General features: G+C 48.2%; 1 protein-coding gene across 3 annotated transcripts in view; it reads right to left on the reverse strand.

Moving 5' to 3' along the window:
• Nucleotides 1-26,622, reverse strand: part of RAMP2 (receptor activity modifying protein 2) — a 617,864-nt gene that overhangs the window by 289,219 nt on the left and 302,023 nt on the right. Inside the window, exon 1 of one of the 3 annotated variants that reach the window (XM_077459451.1) lies at nt 25,429-25,452. The exons of the other annotated variants lie outside the window; for them this stretch is intronic. The gene's annotated coding sequence lies outside the window, so the exon portion shown is untranslated. Of the gene's footprint in view, nt 1-25,428; nt 25,453-26,622 lie in introns of those variants that run through there. 3 annotated transcript variants of the gene reach the window in all.

A 26,622-nucleotide genomic window follows, 5' to 3' on the forward strand; every position in this document is an offset into this window, starting at 1 on the left:
TCACGTCGAATCTCCTATTCTATATCGAACTGTTGCAACAACAAAAACGAAAATAAAGCATTTATTTATGTCGGATCTTTCGTTTTTCGGATTCTGTGCTTTCGTTATCTTTTGTAAAAACAAAAACGAAAATACCTGAAATTTGGACGAAAATGCATTCGGACGAAAACTAATGCGCATGTCCACTCTCCGTAGTAAAATCCCCCCTTTCTCACAGTGCAGACCACTCCGTAATAAATCCCCCCCATTCTCTCAGTGCAGATGCCTCAGAAGAAGAGTCCCCCCTATTTTCCCAGTGCAGACCGCTAAGTACTAGAATCCACCCTTTCTCCTAGATCAGACCCCCTCAGTAGTAGAATGCCCCTTTCTCCCAAGGCAGACCCCTCAGTAGTAAAATCCCCCCTTTCTCCCAGTGCAGACCCCTCCGTAATAAAATCCCCCCATTCTCCCAGTGCAGACCCCTGAGTAGTAGAATCCACCCTTTCTCCTAGTTCAGACTCCTCAGTAGTAGAATCTCCCCTTTCTCCCAGTGCAGACCCCTGAGTAGTAGAATCCCCTCTTTCTCCCAGTGCAGACTGCTCAGAAGTGGAACCCCCCTTTGCCCAATGTAGACCCCTCAGTAGTAGAATCTTCTGTCACTCCCAGTGCAGAAACCTCAGAAACAGAGTCCCCCCCTTTCTCCCAGTGCAGACCCCTCAATAGTGGAACCCCCCCTTTCTCCCAGTGCAGACACCTCAGTAGTAAACCCCCCCCTTTCTCAGAGTGCAGACCCCTCAGTAATAAAAAGCCCCTTTCTCCCAGTGCAGATGCCTCAGTAGAAGAGTCCCCCCTATTTTCCCAGTGCAGACCCCTGAGTACTAGAATACACCCTTTCTCCTAGATCAGACCCCCTCAGTAGTAGAATACCCCTTTCTCCCAAGGCAGACCCCTCAGTAATAAAATCCCCCCTTTCTCCCAGTGCAGACCCCTGAGTAGTAGAATCCAACCGTTCTCCTAGATCAGACCTCTCAGTAGTAGAATCAACCCCTTCTCCTAGTGGAGACCTTGAAGTAGTAGAATCTCTCTTTCTCCCCATACAGACCCCTCAGTAGTAGAACCCCCCCCCCCCCCCCCACACACACACATTCTCCCAGTGCAGACCCATCAGTAGTAGAATCTTCCTTGCTCCCAGTGCATACCACTCAGTAGTAGAATTCTCCCAGTGCAGACCTCACAGTAGCAAAATCCCCCCTTTCTCCCAGTGCAGACACATCAGTAGTAGAATCCCCCCTAATCTCCTAGTGCAGACCCCTGAGTAGCAGAATCCACCCTTTCTCCTAGTTCAGACCCCTCAGTAGTAGAATCCCCCTTTCTCTCAGTGCAGACCCCTGAGTAGTAGAATCCCCCCTTCCTCTCAGTGCAGACTGCTAAGTAGTAAAATCTCTCAATCTCCCAGTGCAGAGCCCTCAATAGTAGAACCCCCCCATCTCCCAGTGCAGACCCCTCAGTAGTAGAACCCCCCTTTTTCTCCCAGGGCAGACCCCTCGGTAGTAGAATCCCCCTTTCTCCAAGTGCAGATCCCTCAGTACTAGAACCCCCCCCCTTTCTCACAGTTAAGACCCCTCAGTAGTAGAATCTCCCCTTTCTCTCATTTCTCCCAGTGCAGACCCCTGAGTAATTGAATCCATCCTTACTCCTAGTGCAAACTCCTCAGTAGTAGAATCCCTCCTTTCTCCCAGTCAAAACCCCTCCTTAGGAAAATCCCCCTATCTCCCAGGAGTAAAATCCCACCTTTCTTTAAGTGCAGACCCCTGAGTAGTAGAACCCCCCCCCCCTTTCTCCCAATGCAGAACCATCAGTAGTAGAATGTCCCCTTTCTCCGAGTGCAGACCCCTCATTAGTACAACCTCCTTTCTCCCAAGTAGACCCCTCAGTAGTAGAATCCCTCCTCTCTTCCAGTGCAGACCCCTCAGTAGTAAAATACTCCCATTCCCCCAGTGCAGACCCCTGAGTAGGGATGAGCTTCCAGTTCGAGTCGAACCCATGTTCGACTCGAACATCGTCTGTTTGGTTGTTCACCGAATTCCGAACATTATGGGTCATTCGCGCTAAATTTGAGTGGTGTGTCACGGCCCATAATTCACTGTGGCATCGCAGTGCATTGCTGGCTGCTGATTGGCCAAGCAATTGTAGAACCCCCCTTTCACCCAATGCAGACCCCTGAGTAGTAGAATCCCCCTTTCTCCCAGTGCAGACGTCTCAGTAATAGAATCTCCCCTTTCTTACAGTGCAGACCCCTCAGTAGTAGAAACCCCCATTTCTCCCAGTGGAGACACTTCAGTAATAGAATCTCCCCCATTCTCCCAGTGCAGACTCCTGAGCAGTAGAATCCACCCTTTCTCCTAGTTCAGATTCCTCAATAGTAGAATCTCCCCTTTCTCCCAGTGCAGACCCCTGAGTAGTAGAATCCCCTCTTTCTCCCAGTGCAGACTCCTCAGAAGTGGAATCCCCCTTTTGCCCAATGCAGACCCCTCAGTAGTAGAATCTTGCCTCACTCCCAGTGCAGAAACCTCAGAAATAGAGTCTCCCCTTTCTCCCAGTGCAGACCCCTCAATAGTAGAACCCCCCTTTCTCCCAGTGTAGACCCCTCAGTAGTAAACCCCCCCCCCCTTTCTAAGAGTGCAGACCCCTCAGCAATAAAATCCCCCTTTCTCTCAGTGCAGATGCCTCAGTAGAAGAGTCCCCCCTATTTTCCCAGTGCAGACCCCTGAGTACTAGAATCCACCCTTTCTCCTAGATCAGACTCCCTCAGTAGTAGAATGCCCCTTTCTCCCAAGGCAGACCCCTCAGTAGTAAAATCCCCCCTTTCTCCTAGTGCAGACCCCTCAGTAGTAGAAGCCCCTCTTTTTCCCAGTGCAGACCCCTTAGTAGTAGAATCTCCCCTTTCTCCCAGTGCAGACCCCTTAGTAGTAGAATCCCTCCTTTCTCGCAGTGCAGACCCCTTAGTAGTAGAATCCCCCCTTTCTCCCAGTGCAGACCCCAAAGTAGTAGAATCTATATTTCTCCCAGTGCAGACCCAGAAGTAGAAGAAACCCCCTATCTCCCGGTGCATACCCCTTAGTAGTATAATCTCCTCTTTCTCCTAGTGCAGACCCCTCAATAGTACAACCCCCTTTCTCCCAGTGCAGACCCCTCAGTAGTATAATCTCCCCTTTCTCCTAGTGCAGACCCCTTAGAATCCCCCTTTCTCCCAGTGCAGACCACTCTGTAGTAAATCCCCACCTTTCTCCCAGTGCAGAAGCTTCAGTAGTAGAATCCCACTTTCTTGATCATACATCACGGGACACAGGAGCTTCATTACATAGTGGGTTATATAGGCACCTCTGGTGATTGGACACTGGTTAACCCCAATTAAGGAGAATTCCTCCCCTATATAACCCCTCCCATATGGGAGGCACCTCAGTTTTTTCGCCAGTGTCTATGGTGGTTGGTCACGTAAAAACGTTAGCTCTGTGCAGGTCCCTGCGGGGGCCTTAGGGCTACAACAAACCGGATCCATACCTTGGGCCGATATTTGACTCCCAAGATGGTATGGTACCCGGGCCTCGTCAGCCGAAGAAACGAGGTTTGGCCTGTAAGTCCTCTCCTATTGGAAGACTGGGCTCTGGGAAAACCAGACTTGGTGTACTGTTTATACAGAGCGCACGAAAGTTTCTGGCAGAGTCTTTTACATGGTCCAGGTAGGAGGCTCTTCCGAGAAAGAGCCCCAGATAAACCTGAAGGTTGGCTAACACTGCCCGCCGTGATGGGTGAAGGCTGGAATTTGTCTGTTTTAGCAATTCCTGCGGAGAGGACAGGTAAGGGAAGTTAATCCTATATATGTAATTATATGATGGATTTCTTCATTTTGAGTAGTTGTATGTCTTACCTGGTTTCCACCACTAGAGGGAGTAAGAGCAGCCTGATGCATACTTACATGCCTTTCAGTACACACGCTCAGTGAAGCCTGGTTCTCCAGAGGTCTCACGTCTCCATTGCAGTTCCTGCCACAACAAGGTAACACAGGGGTCCTACGTAGTCTGGGGGTCCCACGCAGCTCCGGTGGAGTTCTCCTTTCCCCCCTGGATCCCGTGGTCCTTGTGCACACGCGCCAGGCGCGTTCCCGGGCCTAATGGAGGAGGGGGGAGTGTGGTTGTGAGCCGTGCACGTCAGTGTGCATGGCGCTGTACTGCGTAGGCGCCAGGCGGCAGATTTAAAAAGCCCAGAGCGTTAGGGGGCTGTAAGTGGAGACACAGGAGCTGTGGGCAGTAAGCATCCGAGGGGATTGGATCAAGGCAAACCTTAGACACCTACTCAGCATCAGGTTGTGCAGTTTAAGCATATATACCGTATATACTCGTGTATAGGCCGACCCGAATATAAGCCGAGGCACCTAATTTTACCACAAAAAACTGGAAAAAAGTTATTGACTCGAGTATAAGCCTAGGGTGGGAAATGCAGCAGCTACCGGTAAATTTCAAAAATAAAAATAGATACCAATAATGTTTTTGAATATTTATTTCAAAGAAAAACAGTAAACTATCTCTGTAAGTGTAAAAGAGGGTCAATAAAAACAATATGGTATCAACAATAACTTTAAAAGTACAAAAACCTTAGCTCATTCAGCAACCAAGCTAAAACACAAGAGTTAAAATCCTTCAAAACTGGATTCCTCCTCATCATCTGTATGTCCAAACAGAGCTTCAGCATTAGCTGGTGTGAGGTTATCAGCATAGACATTGTCATCATCACTGAGTTCGCAGTCATCACCATCACTGCTGTCGTTTTCATACAAAGCGCTGTCTTCACTGCCATCCATAGCATTACTAATGCCACATTTCTTTAAGGCGCGTTGCACCATGTCCTCCGGAATCTCTTCCCATGCATCACAAACCCACTATGCTATCAATTCTATGTCGGGCTTCATCAGATTTCCACCTTTTGTCAGTCGGGCTTGACCAGATGACATCCATTCATGCCACATCTTTCTCACACGGTCTTTAAAAGGTTTATTTAAACACACATCTAGCGGTTGCAATACAGATGTAAGCCCACCTTGAATATAACGGCCAAAGTAACTTGAGAAGATTTTGCCATTTTTTTTATGCCATCAGATGTGTGGGCTCTGAACATATCCCAAACTAGCAATGATGTTTTTTTTCTTTAAGGCTGCTCCTGGTCGTTCTTTCCAAATTTCTTCCAGCCATTTTTTTGTTCCGTCTTCATCCATCCAGCCTTTAACATGTGCGCGCACTGTAATTCGTGGTGGGAATTTGACCTTTTTAGGCAAAGTCTTTCTTTTAAAAATAATGACAGGCCGCAGCTTAGTTCCATTAGCCAAACATGACAGAACAACTGTGAAATTATTTTTTTCATTTCCTGTGGTTCTGAGAAAAATTGTTTTGTCTCCCAAACTTGCCACAGTTCTGTTGCTTGGAAGATCAAAGGTCATAGGTGTTTCATCCATATTTCCAATATCTCCCAGGTCATAGTTATGGATCCTTCTTTGTTTTATGATGAATGAATGGAATGACATCACTTTTTCATCAAGGTCTTTTGGCAACTTCTGTGAAATCTTTGTTCTTTGCCGCAAACATAGGCCAAACCTTTTTCATGAAGCGGGTACACCATCCTGCTGACGCAACACATTTTTCAATGCCTGGTGCTTTTAATTTGTCATCTTGTGCCATTTGAAGGGCACGTAAGCGAATTCCCATGCGTGTTACGCAGTAACCATTTTGACGACACTCCATAACCCATTTATGCAATTCAGTCTCTAGAGCCCCATATGAAGTTGTTAAACCACGTTGAGCTTTTTTTGCCTTTGGAATCTTTTCCAAGTCAGCTTTCTTTTTCCGCCATTCCCTCACTTGTTTTTCATCAACACAAAATTCCCTACTTGCAATACTGTTATTGCTTTCTTCTGCTCTTGACACAACCTTAAGTTTGAAACCAGCTTTGAATGACCTGCGTTTTTCTTTTGGTCCAGGATTACCGGTAGAAGTATTGGGATCCATTTCTAACAGGATAAAAAAAAAAGACTTGTTCGGGTACCTTTTGAGGCCTAATGCAGGCTGACATTACAGAAAGTGATGACATGACTGTTTGCATAGAGCAGCCTGTGTTAGGGCTCATAATATACCGTACATTCTACCAGTGTCCTGCCTGTGCCCATTAAATATACAGCCTGCCTGTGTCCATTAAATATACCGTACAGCCTGCCTGTGTCCATTAAATATACCGTACAGCCTGCCTGTGTCCATTAAATATACCGTACAGCCTGCCTGTGTCCATTAAATATACCGTACAGCCTACCTGTGTCCATTAAATATACCGTACAGCCTGCCTGTGTCCATTAAATATACCATACAGCCTGCCTGTATCCATTAAATATACAGTAGCCATTGTAATAATGCTCTGGATAACACATTAGACAGCCTGCCATTGCCCATTGAATAACATATACAGCCTGCCTGTGCCCATTAAATATACAGTAGCCATTGTAATAATGCTCTGGATAACACATTAGACAGCCTGCCATTGCCCATTGAATAATATATACAGCCTGCCTGTGCCCATTAAATATACAGTAGCCATTGTAATAATGCTCTGGATAACACATTAGACACATATACAGCCTGCCCATTAAATATACAGTAGCCATTGTGATTTTTCACTCACCTCATGATGCTGATGTCCCGCTGTGATGATGATGATGATGTCCGCGGACAGGGCCGCTGATAGAAATCATGGGGCCCCGTACAGCCTACCTGACGGGGCCCCCTTCAGCTCCAACCTGGCCCCACCCATTGCCCCTCCCCAGACCCCGGCGTTCCCGCATCGCTGCAGTGTGAACCCAGCCTAAAGGCTTTTAAAGCGCCGTCTATGGATAATATAAATTTACCGTAGTGTGCTGCCATTCCACAGGTGGGCATCGTTTTAAAGCATGGTATGTTTGGTATCTATTTGCTCGGTGCAACATCTTTTATATTTAACAAAAAAAAAAATGGGTATTCTTTTGTGTTTACATGTGCTAGAATTCATTAAGGCTGGGTTCACACTGCTGCGGCTACGAGAACCGGATGTGATTCGCACCGCACTGCAGTGCAAATCACATGCGGTCTCTGTGCGATGCGAGTTCAGCCATACAGATAGTATGGCGGAATTCGCATCCCATTCGGCCCAAACTCACACAGGACCCGTTTTTTGGTCCGCAGCAGAATCGGATCGCATGGGTGTTCACAAATCCGCGGCGGGTTCCCGCATCGCATACCTCCCAGCGGCAGTTCACACTGCCCTATGCGAACTGCTGGGAGTGTCAGTGAAATGTTAATGACACCCCCAGATCAGTTCGCATATTGCAGTGTGATCTGCAAACTCGGACAGGAATCGGATCGCATGGTGTGAACACCCATGCGATCCGATTCTGCTGCGGACCAAAAAAAGGGTCCTGTGCGAGTTTGGGCCAGATGCGATGCGAATTCAGCCATACTATCTGTATGGCTGAACTCGCATCGCACAGAGATCGCATGTGATTTGCACTGCAGTGCGGTGCGAATCACATCCGGTTCTCGTAACCACTGCAGTGTGAACCCAGCCTTAAAGTACAAAATTGCTTAAGATTTTAAAAATACAGGATTCTAATCACTATAACTATGACACAAAAGCAGGTCAGTCCAGTTTGTGTCATCTTTTATGCCTCATGAATACACCCCTCACCTTGTCCACCACAACTTCAAGATCTCGACTCGATCGCCCGGCCCCTGCTCTCTCTGCTTCTTGTTAGTCACGTGTAGAGAGAGAGAGGATTGGGCATATCACTCCGCAACATAACCTTTCTATGCTAATGCTGTGCGGTGTGCGGAGCGGGTGCAGAAGATGTATTCCTCCGCGCCCGAAATAGAAGAAAGAGTCCCCCCCCACTGCAGCCGCATACACAGTGTAGAGCACATCTAAAAAAAAAAACTGTACCGAACGAGGGGAATTGTAAGAGGAGAGGGGATGGTGCTGAGCGGCAAACTGACACAGGCCATTCACGTGCGTCACCCATTTCGGGCAAATTTTTCAGTGACTCGAGTATAAGCCGAGGCGGCTTTTTTCAGCCCATAAAGTGTACTGAAAAACTCGGCTTATACTTGAGTATATACGGTATTTATTGTGAGACTTTAAGCACAACAGTGATTGCACTTGTACTAGTACCTCTGCTTTGTAGCTTAGGACTATGTCTCCTCGTAAGAGGGTCTCAGGGGGAGGTAGCAAAGGCACTGGTAAATCACTGCCTAGGTCCAGGGGTTCTAAAAGTGCCTGTAAGTTACCATCCCCCCCTGCAAGACTGGAGACAGCCTCTCAAGACGAGTCAGTGTCCCTGTCAGGTTTTGCAGCCTCTCCTAATGTCCCAGCCCCGGTTTATGTCACTGAGGACTCCCTTAGGGCTACATTGGAGGGTTTTGAAGGGAGAATAATGAATTTTATTTCTGCTTCCCTGAAAGATAGCAGGAAAAGGGGTAGATCCCCTCCCTCTGCTGAAATTCCTCTCTCAGATGATTCTTCTGAAAATTAGGAGAGATCCCTGTCTTGGGACAGGGACCATGAGCAGTCGGATGAATCAGAGAAAGAGGAGAGAGTCCCCTCCTCCCAGGCGCTCAGAAAACAGGTGCAGTATTATACTGAATTGGTGCGTACCACATTCAGAATGCCTGCTGCTGAAGTCGCTACGTCCTCTGTTTCTTCCCTGGGAGTCAGGAAAGCCCCACAGACTGCCTATTCCTTTCCAATTTATCCCTTAATGGATGAATTGTTGTATGAGGATTGGGGACATCCCGATAAACTGTTTGCTCATCCTAAAAGGTTTTCTATGCATTATCTTCTGGAGGAGAGTTTCACCAAGAAGTGGGGGGTCCCATCTGTTGATGCGGCTGTTTCTTTCGTGAATAAAAACCTGACTTGTCCCTTGGATAATGCGCAGATATTTAAAGATCCAACTGATAAGAAGTTGGAAACCTTATTAAAAGCCTCCTTTTCCATGACTAGCGCTGTAGTGCAACCTACAGTCGCAGCCGTGGGGTTGTGCCAGTTCCTCAAGGAACAGGTTAAGCAGATGCTTGGCCTCCTTCTCAGTGAGGAAGTAGAGAATTATGCAGAAATACCTCATATTCTGTGTTTCATGATTGATGCGATTTTGTTCTGTCCAACAAGCATCACGTTTGTCCCTCATGTTGGTACACATGCGAAGGGCCTTATGGCTAAAGAATTGAGCAGCTGAGCTGTCATGCAAGAAGCATTTGATTGGGTTCCCGTTTAAAGGGGAACGTTTGTTTGGAGAAGAATTAGACAAATTTGTCCAAAAAATTTCAGGGGGTAAATCTACTCTCCTTCCAGTCAAAAGGAGCAAGCTTCCTTCATTCAGGCGTGCTCTCGCTCCCGGAGCATCAAGCTCTAAGCAGTGGCGACGGCCTTCTCAACCATCCTCTACAGGAAAGGCTCAGGGCCGGGCCCAGGGGCAGAAAAAGACTTGGGGGCGAAAGCCTGCCAAGCAGAGCCCAAAAGCTTCCTTGTGAAGGAGCGCCCCCGCTCGGCCGAGTGGGGGGAAGGCTCCTGCAGTTTGCAGGAGCCTGGCGGGAAGAGATCCGGGACAAGTGGGTGATCTCTTCAGTATCTCTGGGCTACAGGCTAGAGTTTCAGGAGATTCCACCTTCTCGCTTTCTAAGGTCAAGGATCCCCAGGGATCCAGTAAAGCAAAAACCGCTATTTCTGGGGGGGTGATAGTAGAAGTGGACCCAAAAGAACAGGGTTCAGGGTTTTACTCAAATCTCTTCACCATTCCGAAGCCAAATGGAAGTGTCAGACCTATCCTAGATCTGAAGGATCTGAACCGGTTTTTATGCATCCGGTCCTTCCGAATGCAGTCAATCCGCACTGTGGTCTCCTCCCTGCAAGGGGGAGAGTTTATGGCATCAATAGATATCAAGGATGCATATCTCCATGTGCCAATTTTTCCCGCACACCAAAAATTTCTAAGGTTCATGGTAGAGTGGCGCCATTGTCAATTTGTGGCCTTGCCGTTCGGGCTTGCTACGGCCCCTCGAGTCTTCACAAAGATTCTGGACCCTCTCTTGGCAAACCTAAGAGCTCAGGGTATAGCCGTCATGGCTTATCTAGACGATTTGCTTCTCATGGAGAAAACAGTAGCATTCCTGAACCACAGCGTCACCAGAACGCTAGAACATCTGGAACGCCTAGGTTGGATCATAAACCTAGAAAATTCGTCCCTACAGCCTGCCACCGGGTTGGAATACCTGGGTATGATCATCGACACCGCTCAGGGCAAGGTGTTTCTTCCAAGGCCAAAGGCCTTGGCCATTGGGGATCTGGTGCACTTAATTCTGGACAAGAGATCTTCCCCCATTCGATTGTGCATGAGGCTGTTAGGGAAAATGGTTGCCTCCTTCGAGGCCGTTCCCATTCGCCCAGTTCCGCTCAAGGCCTCTGCAAAGATGCATCCTTGCGGCTTGGAATAGGAAGCCCCAATCCTTGGATCTTCCTATGCGTCTATCCCCAGGGACACGCAGGAGTCTCATCTGGTGGTTACAAACCAAGAATTTGCTGAAGGGAAAAACTTTTCTTCCTCTTTCATGGAAGATTATCACGACAGATGCCAGCCTGACAGGCTGGGGAGCAGTGTTGGAGGAGACGTGCTCGCAGGGGAAATGGTCTGCGATCGAGAAGCTATTGCCCATAAATGTCCTGGAGATACGGGCAGTTTATATGGCTCTCATAAAGTGGTCTTACAGACTACGAGGTCTCCCTGTTCAGGTTCAGTCCGACAATGCCACAGCAGTGGCTTATATCAATCACCAGGGCAGTACCAGCAGTCTGGTGGCCCAAAAAGAGGTGAATCGCATAGTTGTCTGGGCAGAAAAGCATGTTCCGTGTCTTTCTGCAGTCTTCATTCCAGGAGTGGAAAATTGGCAGGCGGATTTTCTGAGCCGCCAGCAGTTGTGCCCAGGAGAATGGGCTCTGCATCCTGATGTGTTTCAGAACATATGTCACAGGTGGGGTACTCCAGACGTAGATCTGTTTGTATCCAGGTTCAACAGGAAACTGGACAATTTTGTGTCAAGGACAAGAGATACACTTGCTCAGGGGTCAGATGCTCTGACAGTTCCCTGGGATTAGTACAATCTGATCTATGCCTTCCCCCCGAGCCCGCTTCTGTTGCGGTTCCTGGGAAGATTCAAGAGGGAGACAAAAATCGGTCCTTTTGGTGGCCCCGGCTTGGCCCAGGCGACCGTGGTACGCAGAGATCATGAAGTTGGCAGCAGGCAGGCCATGGATCCTCCCTCTCCGGCCAGATCTGCTCTCACAGGGTCCAATTTACCATCCTGCTTTACGCAGTCTGAATTTGACGGTTTGGCTGCTGAGACCCACATTCTGAGAGACCGTGGCCTTTCGGGGCCAGTCCTTTCTACTCTGGTCAATGCCGGAAAGCCGGCCTCCAGGCTTATTTATTACAAAATCTGGAGGGCATATGTTTCCTGGTGTGAACTCAGGAAATGGCATCCTAGAAAGTATGTCATTAGCAGGATCTTGGCCTTTCTCCAGTCAGGCCTAGAAATTTATTTGGCCATAAGCACAATCAAGGTGCAGATTTCAGCCCTGTCAGTGTTTTTTCAGAAGCCACTTGCATCGCATTCCCTGGTGCGGGCTTTCATCCAGGGGGTCATGCAGATAAGACCGCCAGTCAAACCTCCGGTATGCCCATGGGATCTGAATTTGGTTCTCTCGGCTTTGCAGGGGCAACCATTTCATTTGAACCTTTGCATCTGGCTTCATTAGTTCTCCTGACTAAAAAATTGGTCTTCTTGGTAGCCATATCTACGGCTAGAAGAGTATCAGAGCTAGCAGCTCTTTCCAGCAAGGAGCCATATCTAATTATTCATAAGGACTGGGTGGTCATGCGTCCCAACAGGTCCTTTCTACCTAAGGTGGTTTTGGGATTCCATTTGAATCAAGACGTAATCCTACCATCCTTTTTTCCGGACCCACAGTCCGCAGAAGAAGAATCTTTGCACACTTTGGATGTGGTTAGAGCAATCAGTATATGTCTTCAAGCAACTGCTCAGATAAGGAAAACTGATTACTTGTTTATTTTGCCGGAAGGCCCTAGGAAGGGCCAGGCGGCATCAAAATCCACTCTCTCAAGATGGATTAGACATTTCTATAGTGTAAAGGGGAAGATTCCTCCTTTTCAAGTGAAAGCGCACTCAACTAGGGCTGTAAGTGCTTCTTGGGCAGTGCATCACCAGGCCTCCCTGGCTCAAATCTGTAAGGCTTCAACTTGGTCATCAGCTCACACATTCACCAGATTCTATGAGGTGGATGTCAGAGGGCAAGAGGATATCGCCTTCGGGCGCAGTGTACTGCAGGCTGCAGTTTAGGTCCTCCGGTCCCTGGCGGTCTATAATTATGATCAGTGTCTCCCTCCCCTCAATCTGAGCATTGCTTTGGGACATCCCACTATGTAATGAAGCTCCTGTGTCCCGTGATGTATGATCAAGAAAACAGGATTTTTATATACAGCTTACCTGTAAAATCCTTTTCTTGAGAGTACATCACGGGACACAGTGCTCCCGCCCCTCTTGGGTTTTACGTGGTTTCTTATTGCTTTGCTACAAAACTGAGGTGCCTCCCATATGGGAGGGGTTATATAGGGGAGGAATTCTCCTTAATTGGGGTTAACCAGTGTCCAATCACCAGAGGTGCCTATATAACCCACTATGTAATGAAGCTCCTGTGTCCTGTGATGTACTCTCAGGAAAAGGATTTTACAGGTAAGCTGTATATAAAAATCCCATTTTCTCCCACTGCACACCCCTCAGTAGTAGAATCCCCCTTTTCTCCCAGTGAAAACCCCTTAGTCCTAGAATCCCCCTTTTTCCCAGTGCAGACCCCTTAGTAATAGAATCTCCCCTTTCTCCCAATGCCGACCCCTCAATAGTACAACCCCCCCTTTCTCCCACTGCAGACCTGCAATAATAGAATCCCCCATCTCACAGTACAGACTCCTCAGTTGTAAAATCCCCCCTTTCTCCCAGTGCAGACGCCTCAGTAGTAAAATCCCCCTTTCCCCAGTGCAGACCCCCAGTAGTAGAATCCCCCCTTTCTCACAGTGCAGACCCTGAGTAGTAGAATCCTCCGTTTCTCTCAGTGCAGACCCCTAAGTAGTAGAACCTCTCTATTTCCCAGTGAAGATCCCCCAGTAGTAGAATCCCCCTTTCACCCAATGCAGACCCCTCAGTAGTAGAATCTTCCCTTCTCCCAGTGTAGACCACTCAGTAGTAGAATCCCCCTTTATCCCAGTGCAGACATCTCAGTAATAGAACCCCCCTTTCTCCCAGTGCAGACCACTCATTAGTAGAATCCCACCTTTCCTCCAGTGCAGATCCCTCAATAGCAAAATCCCCCCTTTCTCCCAGCGCAGTCCCCTCAGTAGTAGAATCCCCCTTTCTCCAAATGCAAATCCCTCAGTAGCAGAATCCCCTTTTCTTCCAGGGCAGAGCCCTCAGGAGTAGAATCCCCCTTTCTCCCAGAGCAGACACCTCAGTAGTAGAATCCTCCCTATCTCCCAGTGTAGACTACTCAGTAGTAGAATCCCACCTTTCCTTCAGTGCAGACCCCTCAATAGTAAAATCACCCTTTCTCCTATTGCAGACCCCCCAGTAGTAGAACCCCTCCCTTTTCTCCCAGTGCAGACCCCTCAGTAGTAGAATCCCCCTTTCTCCAAATGAAGACCCCTCAGTAGTAGAATCCCCCTTTCTTCCAGTGCAGACCACTCAGTAATAGATGCTCCCTTTCTACCAGTGCAGACCCCTCATTAGTAGAACCCCCTTTTTCTCCCAGTGCAGACTACTCAGTAGTAGACTCCCCCTTTCTCCAAGTGCAGATCCCTCAGTACCAGAATCCCCCCTTTCTTACAGTTCAGACCCCTCAGTAGTAGAATCCCCCTTTCTTCCAGTGCAGAACACTCAGGAGTAAAACCCCACCATTCCCCCAGTGCAGATCACTCAGAAGTAGAATCCCACTTTCTCCCAGTGCAGAACCCTCAGTAGTAGAATCCCCTATTTTTCCCAGTGCAGACCCCTCAGTAGTAGAAGCCCCCCTTTTCCCCCCATGCAAACTCCTCAGTAGTAGAATCCCCCCTTTCTCCCAGTGTAGACCACTTAGTAGTAAAATACCACCTTTCCTCCAGTGCAGACCCCTCAATAGTAAAATCCACCTTTTCTCCCAGTGCAGACACCAGAGTAGTAGAATCCCCCTTTCTCCCAGTGCAGACCCCTCAGTAGGAGAATCCCCCTTTCTTCCAGTGCAGACGCCTCAGGAGTAAATCCACACCTTTCTCCCAGTGCAGACCACTCAGTAATAGGAGCCCACTTTCCCCCAGTGCAGACCCCTCAGTAGGAGAATCCCCCCTTTCTTCCAGTGCAGACATCTCAGGAGTAAATCCCCACCTTTCTCCCAGTGCAGACGACTCAGTAATAGAAGCCCACTTTCTCCCAGTGCAGACCCCTCAGTAGTAGAATCCCCTCTTTTTCCCAGTGCAGATCCCTCAGTAGTAGGACCCCCTCCCCCCTCCCTTTTTTCCCAGTGCAGACACCTCAGTAATAGAATCTCCCCTTTCTCTCAGTGCAGACCCCATAGTAGTGTAACCTCCCTTTCTGCCAGGGTAGGCCCCTCGGTAGTAGAACCCCCCCCCCCTCCCTTTTCTCCCAGTGCAGACCCCTCAGTAGTAGAATCCCCTCTTTCTCACAGTGCAGACCCCTCAGTAGTAGAATCCCCTCTTTCTCACAGTGCAGACCCCTCAGTGGTAGAATCCCCCTTTTTATCCGGCACAGAGCCCTGGGGAGTAAAATCCCACCTTTCTCCCAGTGCAGACCACTCAATAGTAGAATCCCCCCTTTCTTCCAGTGCAGATCCCTCAGTAGTAGAATCCCCCTTTCTCCAAATGAAGACCCCTCAGTAGTAGAATCCCCCTTTCTTCCAGTGCAGACCACTCAGTAATAGATGCTCCCTTTCTACCAGTGCAGACCCCTCATTAGTAGAACCCCCTTTTTCTCCCAGTGCAGACTACTCAGTAGTAGACTCCCCCTTTCTCCAAGTGCAGATCCCTCAGTACCAGAATCCCCCCTTTCTTACAGTTCAGACCCCTCAGTAGTAGAATCTCCCCTTTCTCCCAGTGCAGACACCTCAGTAGTAGAATCCCCCCTTTCTCCCAGTGTAGACCACTCAGTAATAGAATACCACCCTTCCTCCAGTTCAGACACCTCAATAGTAAAATTCCCCCTTTCTCCCGGTACAGACCCCTGAGTAGTAGAATCCCCCCTTTTCTCCCAATTCAGACCCCTGAGTAGTAGAATCCCCCTTTCTCCAAGTGCAGACCCCTCAGTGGTACAACCCCCCTTTCTCCCAGTGCAGACCCCTCAGTAGTAGAACCCCCTTTTTCTCCCAGGGCAGACCCCTCGGTAGTAGAATCCCCCTTTCTCCAAGTGCAGATCCCTCAGTACTAGAATCCCCACCTTTCTCACAGTTCAGACCCCTCAGTAGTAGAATCTCCCCTTTCTCTCATTTCTCCCAGTACAGACCCCTGTGTAATTGAATCCACCCTTTCTCCAAGTGCAAACCCCTCAGGAGTAGAATCACTCCTTTCTCCCAGTCAAGACCCCTCAGTAGGAAAATCCCCCTATCTCCCAGGAGTAAAACCCCATCTTTCTTCAATGCAGACCCCTGAGTAGAAGAACCCCCCCCCCTTCTCCCAATGCAGAACCCTCAGTAGTAGAATATTCCCTTTTTCCGAGTGCAGACCCCTCATTAGTACAACCTCATTTCTCCCAAGTAGACCCCTCAGTAGTAGAATTTCCCCTTTTTTCCCAGTGCAGACACCTCAGTAATAGAATCTCTCCTTTCTCTCAGTGCAGACCCCTTAGTAGTGTAACCCCCTTTCTCCCAGGGTAGGCCCCTCGGTAGTAGAACCCTCCCTCCCTTTTATCCCAGTGCAGGCCCCTCAGTAGTAGAATCCCCTCTTTCTCCCAGTGCAGACCCCTCAGTAGTAGAATCCCCCTTTTTTCCAGTGCAGATCCCTGAGGAGTAAAATCCCACCTTTCTCCCAGCGCAGACCACTCAATAGTAGAATCCCCCTTTCTCCCAGTTCAGATCCCTCAGTAGCAGAATCCTCTCTTGTTCCAAGTGCAGATCCCTCAGTAGTAGAACCCCCCCCCCCTTTTTTTTTGCCAGTGCAGACACCTCAGTAACAGAATCTCCCATTTCTCTGTAGTATAACTTCCCTTTCTCCAGTGTAGGCCCCTTGGTAGAAGAACCCCCCCCCCCATCCCTTTTCTCCCAGTGCAAACCCCTCAGTAGTAGAATCCCCCTCTCTCCCAGTGCAGGTCCCTCAATAGTAGAATCCCCCTTTCTCCCAGTACAGATCTCTGAGTAGTAGAATCCCCCCTTTCTCCCAGTTCAGAGCCCTGAGTAGTAGAATCTCCCTTTCTCCCAGTGCAGACCCCTCAGTGGTACAATCCCCCTTTCTCCCAGTGCAGACCCCTCAGTAGTAGAACCCCCCCTTTCTCCCAGTGTAGACCACTCAGTAGTAGAATACTACCTTTCCTCCAGTTCAGAGCCCTCAATAGTAAATTCCCCCCTTTCTCCCAGTACAGACCCCTGAGTAGTAGAATCCCCCCCCCTTTTCTCCCAGGTCAGACCCCCGAGTAGTATAATCCCTTTTCTCCCAGTGCAAACCCCTCAGTAGTAGAATCCCCCTCTCTCCCAGTGCAGGTCCCTCAATAGTAGAATCCCCCTTTCTCCCAGTACAGATCTCTGAGTAGTAGAATCCCCCCTTTCTCCCAGTGCAGACCCCTCAGTAGTAGAACCCCCCTTTTTCTCCCAGGGCAGACCCCACGGTAGTAGAATCCCCCTTTCTCCAAGTGCAGATCCCTCAGTACTAGAATCCCCCCTTTCTCACAGTTCAGACCCCTCAGTAGTAGAATCTCCCCTCTCTCATTTCTCCCAGTGCAGACCCCTCAGTAGTACAATCCATCCTTTCTCCCAGTCCAGACCCCTCAGTAGGAAAATCCCCCTATCTCCCAGTCCAGACCCCTGAGTAGTAGAATCCCCCTTTCTCCCAGTGCAGACCCCTCAATAGTAAAATACCCCCATTCCCCCAGTGCAGACCCCTGAGTAGGGATGAGCTTCGAGTTCGAGTCAAACCCATGTTCGACTCGAACATCGTCTGTTTGGTTGTTCACCGAATTCCGAACATTATGGGTCGTTCACGCTAAATTTGAGTGGCGCGTCACGGTCATAAATCACTGTGGAATCGCAGTGCATTGCTGGCTGCTGATTGGCCAAGCATGCACTATAACCCACATGATTTGGCCAAACACAGCGCAGAAAAAAACGGAAAGCCATATTTGGCTCTCCATTTCCCCCCCTTTCTTCAAGTGAAGATGCCTCAGGAGTAAATCCCCACCTTTCTCCCAGTGCAGACTACTCAGTAATAGAAGCCCACTTTCTCCCAGTGCAGATCCCTCAGTAGTAGAATCCCCTCTTTCTCCCAGTGCAGACTCCTCAGTAGTAGAATCCCTCTTTTTTCCAGTGCAGACCCCTGAAGAGTAAAAACCCACCTTTCTCCCAGTGCAGACCACTCATTAGTAGAATCCACCTTTCTCCCAGTGCAGATCCCTCAGTAGTAGAATCCTCTCTTGTTCCTAGTGCAGATCACTCAGTAGTAGAACCCCCCCCCCCCTTTTTGCCAGTGCAGACACCTCAGTAATGGAATATCCCATTTCTCTCATTGCAGACCCCTCAGTAGTATAACCTCCCTTTCTCCCAGTGTAGGCCCCTTGGTAGAAGAACCACCCCCCCATCCATTTTCTCCCAGTGCAGACCCCTCAGTAGTAGAATCCCCCCTCTCTCCCAGTGCAGACCCCTCAATTGTAGAATTGCCCCTTTCTCCCAGTACAGACCCCTAAGTAGTAGAATCCCTCCTTTCTCCCAGTACAGACCCCTGAGTAGTAGCATCCCCCCTTTCTCCCAGTTCAGACCCCTGAGTAGTAGAATCCCCCTTTCTCCCAGTGCAGACCCCTCAGTGGTACAATCTCCCTTTCTCCCAGTGCAGACCCCTCAGTAGTAGAACCCCCTTTTTCTCCCAGTGCAGCCTACTCAGTAGTAGACTCCCCCTTTCTCCATGTGCAGATCCCTCAGTACCAGAATCCCCCCTTTCATACAGTTCAGACCCCTCAGTAATAAAATCTCCCCTTTCTCCCAGTGTAGACCACTCAGTACTAGAATCCCCCTTTCTCACAGTTCAGAACCCTCAGTAGTAGAATATCCCCTCTCTCATTTCTCCCAGTGCAGACCCCTGAGTAATTGAATCCATCCTTTCTCCTAGTGCAAACCCCTCAGTAGTAGAATTCCTCCTTTCTCCCAGTCCAGACTCATTAGTAGGAAAATCCCCCCTTTCTCCCAGTACAGACCCCTAAGTAGTAGAATCCCCCCTTTCTCACAGTTCAGACCCCTCAGTAGTAGAATCTCCCCTTTCTCCCAGTGCAGACACCTCAGTAGTAGAATCCCCCCTTTCTCCCAGTGTAGACCACTCAGTAGTAGAATACCACTTTCCTCCAGTTTAGATCCCTCAATAGTAAATTTCTCCCAGTATAGACCCCTGAGTAGTAGCATCCCCCCTTTCTCCCAGTTCAGACCCCCGAGTAGTAGAATCCCCCTTTCTCCCAGTGCAGACCCCTCAGTGGTACAATCCCCCTTTCTCCCAGTGCAGACCCCTCAGTAATAGAAGCCCCCCTTTCTCCCAGTGCAGACCCCTCAGTAGTAGAACCCCCCCCCCTTTCTCCCAGTGTAGACCACTCAGCAAAAGAATACCACCTTTCCTCCAGTTCAGACCCCTCAATATTAAATTCCACCCTTTCTCCCAGAATAGAACCCTGAGTACTAGAATACCCCCCTTTTCTCCCAGGTCAGACCCCCGAGTAGTAGAATCCCCCTTTCTCCAAGTGCAGACCCCTCAGTGGTACAACCCCCCTTTTTCCCAGGGCAGACCCCTTGGTAGTAGAATCCCGCTTTCTCCAAGTGCAGATCCCTCAGTACTAGAATCCTCCCTTTCTCACAGTTCAGACCCCTCAGTAGTAGAATCTCTCCTCTCTCATTTCTCCAAGTGCAGACCCCTCAGTAGTACAATTCATCCTTTCTCCCAGTCCAGACCCCTCAGTAGGAAAATCCCCCTATCTCCCAGTCCAGACCCCAGAGTAGTAGAATCTCCCTTTCTCCCAGTGCAGACCCCTCAGTAGTAGAATCGCCCTGTCTTCCAGTGCAGACCCCTCAGGAGTAAAACCCCACCTTTCTCCCTGTGCAGACCCCTGAGTAGTAGAACCCCCCCCTCATTCCCACAGTGCAGACCCCTGAGTAGGGATGAGCTTTGAGTTCGAGTCAAACCCATGTTTGACTCGAACATCATCTGTTTGGTTGTTCACTGAATTCTGAACATTATGGGTCATTCGTGCTAAATTTGAGTGGCGCGTCACGGCTCATAATTCACTGTGGCATCGCAGTGCATTGCTGGCTGCTGATTGGCCAAGCATGCACTATAACCAATCACAGCGCAGAAAAAAAACAGAAAGCCATATTTGGCTTTCTGTTTCCCCCCCTTTCTTCCAGTGCAGACGCCTCAGGAGTAAATCCCCACCTTTCTCCCAGTGCAGACTACTCAGTAATAGAAGCCCACTTTCTCCCAGTGCAGACCCCTCAGTAGTAGAATCCCCTCTTTTTCCCAGTGTAGATCCCTCAGTAGTAGAATCCCCTCTTTCTCCCAGTGCAGACTCCTCAGTAGTAGAATCCCTCTTTTTTCCAGTGCAGACCCCTGAAGAGTAAAAACCCACCTTTCTCCCAGTGCAGACCACTCATTAGTAGAATCCACCTTTCTCCCAGTGCAGATCCCTCAGTAGTAGAATCCTCTCTTGTTCCTAGTGCAGATCACTCAGTAGTAGAACCCCCCCCCCCCCCTTTTTGCCAGTGCAGACACCTCAGTAATGGAATATCCCATTTCTCTCATTGCAGACCCCTCAGTAGTATAACCTCCCTTTCTCCCAGTGTAGGCCCCTTGGTAGAAGAACCACCCCCCCATCCATTTTCTCCCAGTGCAGACCCCTCAGTAGTAGAATCCCCCCTCTCTCCCAGTGCAGACCCCTCAATTGTAGAATTGCCCCTTTCTCCCAGTACAGACCCCTAAGTAGTAGAATCCCTCCTTTCTCCCAGTACAGACCCCTGAGTAGTAGCATCCCCCCTTTCTCCCAGTTCAGACCCCTGAGTAGTAGAATCCCCCTTTCTCCCAGTGCAGACCCCTCAGTGGTACAATCTCCCTTTCTCCCAGTGCAGACCCCTCAGTAGTAGAACCCCCTTTTTCTCCCAGTGCAGCCTACTCAGTAGTAGACTCCCCCTTTCTCCATGTGCAGATCCCTCAGTACCAGAATCCCCCCTTTCATACAGTTCAGACCCCTCAGTAATAGAATCTCCCCTTTCTCCCAGTGTAGACCACTCAGTACTAGAATCCCCCTTTCTCACAGTTCAGAACCCTCAGTAGTAGAATATCCCCTCTCTCATTTCTCCCAGTGCAGACCCCTGAGTAATTGAATCCATCCTTTCTCCTAGTGCAAACCCCTCAGTAGTAGAATTCCTCCTTTCTCCCAGTCCAGACTCATTAGTAGGAAAATCCCCCCTTTCTCCCAGTACAGACCCCTAAGTAGTAGAATCCCCCCTTTCTCACAGTTCAGACCCCTCAGTAGTAGAATCTCCCCTTTCTCCCAGTGCAGACACCTCAGTAGTAGAATCCCCCCTTTCTCCCAGTGTAGACCACTCAGTAGTAGAATACCACTTTCCTCCAGTTTAGATCCCTCAATAGTAAATTTCTCCCAGTATAGACCCCTGAGTAGTAGCATCCCCCCTTTCTCCCAGTTCAGACCCCCGAGTAGTAGAATCCCCCTTTCTCCCAGTGCAGACCCCTCAGTGGTACAATCCCCCTTTCTCCCAGTGCAGACCCCTCAGTAATAGAAGCCCCCCTTTCTCCCAGTGCAGACCCCTCAGTAGTAGAACCCCCCCCCCCCTTTCTCCCAGTGTAGACCACTCAGCAAAAGAATACCACCTTTCCTCCAGTTCAGACCCCTCAATATTAAATTCCACCCTTTCTCCCAGAATAGAACCCTGAGTACTAGAATACCCCCCTTTTCTCCCAGGTCAGACCCCCGAGTAGTAGAATCCCCCTTTCTCTAAGTGCAGACCCCTCAGTGGTACAACCCCCCTTTTTCCCAGGGCAGACCCCTTGGTAGTAGAATCCCGCTTTCTCCAAGTGCAGATCCCTCAGTACTAGAATCCTCCCTTTCTCACAGTTCAGACCCCTCAGTAGTAGAATCTCCCCTCTCTCATTTCTCCAAGTGCAGACCCCTCAGTAGTACAATTCATCCTTTCTCCCAGTCCAGACCCCTCAGTAGGAAAATCCCCCTATCTCCCAGTCCAGACCCCAGAGTAGTAGAATCTCCCTTTCTCCCAGTGCAGACCCCTCAGTAGTAGAATCGCCCTGTCTTCCAGTGCAGACCCCTCAGGAGTAAAACCCCACCTTTCTCCCTGTGCAGACCCCTGAGTAGTAGAACCCCCCCCCATTCCCACAGTGCAGACCCCTGAGTAGGGATGAGCTTTGAGTTCGAGTCAAACCCATGTTTGACTCGAACATCATCTGTTTGGTTGTTCACTGAATTCTGAACATTATGGGTCATTCGCGCTAAATTTGAGTGGCGCGTCACGGCTCATAATTCACTGTGGCATCGCAGTGCATTGCTGGCTGCTGATTGGCCAAGCATGCACTATAACCAATCACAGCGCAGAAAAAAAACAGAAAGCCATATTTGGCTTTCTGTTTCCCCCCCTTTCTTCCAGTGCAGACGCCTCAGGAGTAAATCCCCACCTTTCTCCCAGTGCAGACTACTCAGTAATAGAAGCCCACTTTCTCCCAGTGCAGACCCCTCAGTAGTAGAATCCCCTCTTTTTCCCAGTGTAGATCCCTCAGTAGTAGAACCCCCTCCCCCCTCCCTTTTTTCCTAGTGCAGACACCTCAGTAATAGGATCTCCCCTTTCTCTCAGTGCAGACCCCTTAGCAGTGTAACCCCCCTTTCTCCCAGGGTAGGCCCCTTGGTAGTAGAACCCCTCGCCCTTTTCTCCCAGTGCAGACCCCTCAGTAGTAGAATCCCCTCTTTCCCCCAGTACAGACCCCTCAGTAGTAGAATCCCCCTTTGGAGGCACTTGAGGCAGAACAGAGGCAGGAAGAGGAGAACTTCCTTACCTCTCAAGGCCCCCTTTATCCAGACAGTGTTCTTGCAGTCCCGCCGATCACACATGAAAAGGAGGAGGAGGAGGGTCATGTGAGCATGGAGGTGGAGCCTAGCACTCAGCATCAGTAGCAGTGTTTAAGGGATCATTTACAGTCCGAAGAAACCCATGGACTTGTACGTGGCTGGGAGGAGGTGGCTGCGGATCATGTCCTCTTTAGTGACCCAGAGGACTCTGGACCGAATGCCTCAGCTCACCTACGATGCATGGCCTCCCTGATCCTGCAAAGCCTGCGGAAGGATCCTCGTATTCGTTGGATTAAGGAGAGGGATCATTACTGGCTGGCAACCCTCCTTGATTCACATTACAAGGGTAAGGTTGCGGACCTTATTTTGCCATTGCAGAGGGAGCAGAGGATGAAACATCTTTGGGAGGCCTTGCAGAAAGGTCTGTGGAACGCATTCCCAGAGCCTGGGAGATAACAAATTCCCGGTCCTGGACAACATGTTGCTGAGGCTTCAGTCAGTCACAGGAGCGGTGGAGAAGGTGGCCGTCTGACCTTTGCGTTTAGACAATTTTTTAGTCCGCAGCCCCAAGGTATGATTGGTTCCAGCAACCATCGCCAGAGTCTGATTTACATGGTTCAGGAATACCTAGGGGCAAGATCAGACTTGGACACCTTTCCCAACAAAAATCCCCTGAGTTACTGGGTTTTGAGGATGGATCACTGGCTAGAGGTTGCACAGTATGCAATTGAGCTTCTGGCCTGTCCTGCATCCAGCGTTATTTCAGAACGCACATTCAGTGCTGCTGGAGGCTTTGTAACCGATCAAAGGGTGCGCCACCGACTCGGTTGATCAACTGACATTCATAAAAATGAATCAGTCTTGGATCACCACCAGCTACCAAGTACCTGATGCTGATGTAACTGAATTTTTTTTTTTTGAAATGTCAGATCCGTTCAAGACTGCCTATGCTGATGCTGAGTGACTATCCTGTTATGCTGAGTGACTATCCTCTTCCTACTCAATGATCATGCTGATAGCTTGTAAGAACATTTTTGGTTCTGGGTGCCCCCACCAGTGTCTAAGGCCCAATTTTTCAGCCCCTGTTTAACAGGGGCATGTAATTACAATTTGTGATGCAGTAATTTACAGCAGGGCTCATTCCTGTGCTCCAACTAGAGTATCTGTGAGGGGTTGCAGTGTTGTGGCACCAGCACCAGTGCCTAAGGCCCAATTTTTCAGCCCCTGTTTAACAGGGGTGTGTAATTAAAATTTTTGATGCAGTAATTTGAAGCAGGGCTTATTCCTGCGCTCCAACTAGAGTTTCTGTGAGGTGTTGCAGTGTTTTGGCACCAGCGCCTATGGCCCAATTTTTCTGCCCCTGTTCAACAGGGACACGTAATTACAATTCTTGATATAATATTTCACAGCAGGGCCCATTCCTGCACCCACCAAGAGTAACTGTGAGGGCTTACAGTGTTGTGTCACCAGCAGCACCACCACCAACACCAAAGACCCAATTTTTCTACCACTGTTCAACAATTGCATGTAATTACAATTCTTGATATAATAGTTCGAAGCAGGGCGTTCCAGCACCCATCAAGAATAACTGTGAGGGCTTACAGTGTTTTGGCAACATCAACACCTTAGGCCCAAATTTCTGCAGAGCATATAGGGCAGGTGCCTACTTTCAAACATTCAACTTACAAATAACTCCTACTTGCAAACGGAAGGAGACAACAGGAAGTGAGATGAAATCTACCCCTAGGAAGGCAAATACTCTCCTGTAAGAGTTGATATGGGAAAAACGTGTCTCCTCTCCACTGATGCTTTATCACCAATCCTTGTTTCACTATAAACCCCAAATTTTCAAAAAAACATTTGTCATTGGGACAGAAAGTGAGGTGAAATCTTCTGAAGAGGTGCACAGACAGCAAAACAAATGTTACAGGGGTGATAACCCTTCCCTATGTTTTCCAAAAAGCTTAAAAATAGATTTTTTGGCTGGAGCTACACTTTAAAAATGTGCCAGTACAAAATTACAAACAGATTCTACTTAACAACAAACCTACAGTCCCTGTCTTGTTTGCACCGCCTGTATACTGCTGTTCAGAGTATATAGGGCCTGGGTGCAGGGTTCCCCTTAATATCCATACAAGACTCAAAGGGCCTGGTAATGGATTGGGGGGGGGGGCATTCCATTTGTCTCACTGATTTTCATCCATATTGCCAGGACAAAGACATTATATTAGAGCCGCAAGCAGTTTTAAATGACTTTTATTCCTTTAAAAATTTAATTTTGTGCAGGGACTGTTCTAAGCATGGGAAACATGCGCCACTTTACAGGCGTACTATAGACACCCCCCCCAGGTACGATATTTAAAGCAATATTTCACTTTTTTTTCACTTTAAGCATCATAAAAAAAAAAGGCAGTTTGAAAACTTTTTTTGCATTGATACATGTCCCCTGGGACAGGACGCGGGTTCCCAAACCCTTTTTAGGACAATAACTTGCATATTAGCCTTTAAAATGAGCACTTTTGATTTTGAACATTCGAGTCCCATAGACTTTAACGGGGTTCTAAAGTTAGCGCAAACTTTCGGTCTGTTCGAGGGTTCTGGTGCGAACCAAACCGGGGGGGTGTTCGGCTCATCCCTACATAACAGTAGCGCCATATTTCCTCTATATTATCTGTACACAGTGAAGGACTTTCATTTATAGCCATTCATTGTGTAACATTGTGACCTCTGAGATTGGCCACAGTGATCACATAGTACAGGCAAGGCCAATCACAGTGCATTGTACCATGTGATAGCTGTGGCCAATCACAGCTATCCTAATAATACATAATGGCTCAGAACGAATGTCATTCATTAAAAAGAATGCTTATAACAGTGGTGGTAGAAACCATGAGCAGTGTGGGACTTTAAATGTGCATTCTAGGGTATATTAGACACAGACAGCGAAGATCTGTAAAAATATAAACATTTTAAAGGATTAAAAGACTAATTTTAAAAACATATTCACAAGTTGAGCAGCATCTGGTTAATTAGCCAACGCGTTGGAAAACCCGCTTCATCAGGGCTTCAGATCCTGTAAAATGTACTGTAATAAATACAAAACAAATATATATAAGACATTTGCTCATAAGATAAAATAGTGTCATAGGATATTTCGTATACAACTTTTACATTGTTTAACAGAGTATTATATCCACCATGAGAAAAGAGAAAGGATGGATCAAAGCTTGCACAATATAATCAATGAGTTCATATCCATCAAGACTCTGTGATCCATTGATTAATATGGATCAGCCATATGTCAATTGCATACAATTACCTGCAAAAAGAGTATATGCAGTGCAGTGGTATTGGGTAGCCTGCCAGGCCCATGGAGAACAGTACCAAGTCCTCCAAAGCTGACCCAAAGGGGTTACCAAATAATGGGAATCTAAATATTGGAATTGCAACTTTGAATAAGAATATCATACTACAGTGCTTTGAAAAAGTATTCGTACCGCTTGAAATTTTACACATTTTGTCATGAAACAACCAAAAACGTAAATGAATTTTTATTGGGATGTTATGTGATAGACCAACACAAAGTGGCACCTAATTGTGAAGTGGAAGGAAAATGATAAATGGTTTTCAATTTTTCTTTACAAATAAACATCTGAAAAGTGTGGCATTTATTTGTATTCAGCCCCCTTTACTCTGTTACTACTAACTAAAATCTAGTGAAACCAATTGTCTTTTGAAGTCACCTAATTAGTAAATCGTGTATGTAACTTAATCTCAGTATAAATATAGCTGTTCTGAAGCCCTCCGAGGTTTGTTAGAGAACCTTATGAACAAACAAGCATCATGAAGGCCAAGCAACACACTAGACAGGTCAGGGATAAAGTTGTGGAGAAGTTTAAAGCAGGGTTAGGTTATAAAAAATATCCCAAGCTTTGAACATTTCTTGGAGCACTGTTTAATCCATCATCCGAAAAATGGAAAGAGTATGGTACAACTGTAAACCTACCAAGACATGGCCATCCACCTAAACTGACAGGCCAGGCAAGGAGAGCATTAATCAGAGAAGCAGCCAAGAGGTCCATGGTAACTAGAGGAGCTGCAGAGATCAACTGCTCAGGTGGGAGAATCTGTCCACAGGCCAACTATTAGTTGTGCACTCCACAAATCTGACCTTTATGAAAGAGTGGCAAGAATTTTATTT

The sequence above is a fragment of the Lithobates pipiens genome, unplaced genomic scaffold, assembly GCF_037356315.1.
Source record: "Lithobates pipiens isolate NorthernLeopardFrog02 unplaced genomic scaffold, aLitPip1_a1.2 Scaffold_28, whole genome shotgun sequence".
In the NCBI taxonomy this organism is placed as follows: Eukaryota; Metazoa; Chordata; class Amphibia; order Anura; family Ranidae; genus Lithobates; species Lithobates pipiens.